Raw genomic sequence first — 3222 nt, 5'->3', positions numbered from 1 at the left:
TGCAAAGTCAAAGGCCTTTTTTCCACTCTTAATGTATTTACTCCTCCTTATACAAAAGGTACAGTATCACCAAGTATTAAATAAACAGCTCTGGATGTACCCTGAGGAATAAACTTGTCCACAGTCCTTGCTCAAAGGCAGGTCCAGCTATACTAGAATGATTCCTAGCATGCTTTTGTCACATTTATTCTTAGAAACCAAGAGTGATGGATATTCCTCAACCCTTTAGGCAACCTCATCCACTGTTTACTGCCTTTATCACTGGAGTAGGTTGTAGCACCAACCCTCAGTCTTTCTTGGTACAATCAAAATACATTACTCTTGTCTTATCTCCAAGGAATATGAGTAATTTATTTTCTCTATTTTTGCATCTCTCTTGCCCTTCAAGGCTTTTAATATCTCTACTTAGCTGTTTTTTGTTCTTTTTTTTCTAGAAGAACTGATCAACTTCAACTCTTCCTGGAAGGTTATGTTTTCTACAGCCTCAGATTTCTGTTTCTGTCCTTTATATTTCTTAAAGTCTGGTGCATGGAACTGGTTGAATAATGCCTCTTCAGCAGAGGCATTATTGGCACCAAAAAGATTATTTATTTTACATGTTTAATAGCATTCTTCTACATGGCTTGTTGGAGTCCATTGGAACCTGTGTAATCCGCATCCATCTTGTAAGCCAAAATCTCCAAAGGCTGAGGTACAAATCACTTTCCTTTGATGGACTGCTCAAGACCACAGTGGCCACAAACACAGGTGCTATTTGAAGAGGTAATACAGAAATCCTGACAATCAACCCAAAGGAATGGGAATCTACTGTAGCAACATGGTGTCGACAGTTCCTCTCTTGTTTTCAGTCTGTTTGGATTTATGGTATATAAACAAAGAGATCTTAATTTGTCCTAGAAATAAAAAACAACAAACAAACATGCTGATAGCCTATTTAGGATGCAGATACAGCAAGCGCTGAAGGAAGCCAGGAAGTTATCCAAGATGAAAGCAACTGAAGACATCCGAGTCATCCGAAACTGCCAAAGTGTGTGGGGAGTGCCAGAGAGTGTGACACAAGTGCTCTGGTTTTAGGAAGTGAGCAGCAGCAACAGAACAAAAACTTGTCATGTGGGATGCTGAACTAATTCTGGGGTGATTAATAAAAACAACATCATTCTTCACTTACATACATAAAGAAGAAGTCAAACATGTATCCGCTTACTGTGGGTAAGATAGTTTGTCCAGAAAATGTTCAGGAGCTATCATCTGACCAAAAGAGAATGTTAACTTTTCAGATGTTTTAAATTAAGAACTCTGGAAGTTAACTTTTCACTTAACAATGAAATCTCTTTCTAATCCAATGCCTGTCTATTATAAACAGAGCTACCACTAGTCATGCCTCTCTTAATGCAGTGCTGACTTTATGAGTTGCACATGGATTGTAAATGAGGGGATAAATAAGATACCAAATGCTCTGTGCAAATTTACCACAAAGACATCTGGATCTGAGATCCTCCCAGCAGGCAAGTTGCTAATGATCTCAAATGTTTCTTTCAAAGGGAATGACTTGCTTGGGTTTCTGTATTCTTTAAAGATCTACAGGAAGTTCAAATAGGGAAACTCTGCACAGGTTTATTTTTAGTCATGGACAAAGCTTCCTTCATAAGAATACGCATCTCAGTCTTGTGAAGTAAACTGCTTCTTGGTGATGTGTACTTTCAAAATGCCCATGCCTTCCTGCCTTTCAGAATCAATAATATTCCTATAGAAGTAGCAATATTTCAACATGGCAGTCAGAAATGTCCCTTTCACATGGATTCTGTTCTGAGAAAGGATCTGTAAGGGTTAGGTAGGTTAATAGGTTAGGTAACTTTGCTTCAAGGGTTACTCTTCTACATCCTTGGCATTGAGAAGAGATGAGGCATAGTGGAGACAATAATGCTGTGGAATTCCTAACCACTGCTGGAACTAAGCTGTGCAGTTCAGCAAATCCTGCTTGATTGCTCTTTGGGACCAACTGCTACTGGTTTGACTCTCAGCCTTGAGGCATTAGTTCAGTTTCCTATTACTGCCCTAGCAGGACTGGCTACACGAGAAATCAAAGCAGCTGATTAAGCCAACTTTCTGCTGTTCCAGTGAGGCCATAAAAACAGTAGCCATGGGTGTCCTAGCCCAGGTCCTTGGAGTTCGAATAGCCCAAGTGTCCTTAAATCATGGACCGCAGCTTTCCTGTGGACTGGAACAGCTGTCCACAGTATTGATGGAGATGGATCCTGGTACAGAACCAATGGCTCCAGGGCTTCCTTGTGCATTGAAATGTCCACATCTTTGAACAGTCTTTACACTGGTGATGGAAGCAGGAACTGTTGCTAAATACATCCTTAGAGCACTGAGGGATCTTTATCTGTTTAGTCTGCAGAATGCATTTTAACTTTTTTTTTTAACTCACAAGAGGGGTCTTTGCCTTTAAACTCAGTCCACACAAACATGAGCACACAAAGCACATCTTTTCCCGGAAAGCAAGGCCCCAGGGTAGAGGATGTTGACGTTGGAAAGATTTCCTAGTCAAACTGTTTTCCTTCCCTGATTCCTCTCTGGGGTCCTAAGTATGAAGTGCATGTGGCAGCAGGGCAGAGAGTGGGAAAATAAAAGCTTTCAAAGGCTTTGTGCTGCAAGCTGCCAAGCTTTGTGTAGTATCTGGCTGCAGAAACTGAGCTTCTTTTGGAAAGTCTTCCTCAGGGAGATCCCTCTTTCCTAGGGGGAATCAACACAGGCTGTGCTGAAGCTGGATCACACTCAAGGAAAGCAGAACTACTCAATGCTACCAGTGCCAGTCCTGCTGCTTTCCACCAGTATCACCAACATGTGGGCAAAGGCTGGTGGCTTCCAGCCCTGCAGTGCTGCCATTAGAGGAGTTTCACATCACCTTCTGGAGGTGCCTCAGCTGGGCTTTGGTTTGTTTTTGCCCACTAATTGTATAGAAAATCAGGCATTTGCATGACAATGTTCACAGCACCCTTAAACATAAAAAAACACTGCAGCTGTGGCAGTGAGAGCCTGCAAAAAGTCACCGTGAATGCAGTGAGGCTCCTCCAGCTGATTGCAGGACATAGACATGGCTGGAATCTCTCACAGAGTTCCTGCACACCCAGACTATGTGCATCTGCCAGCTGATGGCAACACACTGAGTGCATTTACTCACTAGTCAGAGCTGCACATCTCAACAGTGCTGAGACCAAA

The sequence above is a fragment of the Meleagris gallopavo genome, chromosome 2 (genome assembly GCF_000146605.3).
Source record: "Meleagris gallopavo isolate NT-WF06-2002-E0010 breed Aviagen turkey brand Nicholas breeding stock chromosome 2, Turkey_5.1, whole genome shotgun sequence".
Taxonomy (NCBI): Eukaryota; Metazoa; Chordata; class Aves; order Galliformes; family Phasianidae; genus Meleagris; species Meleagris gallopavo.
Note: the sequence above shows the minus strand (reverse complement) of the source record.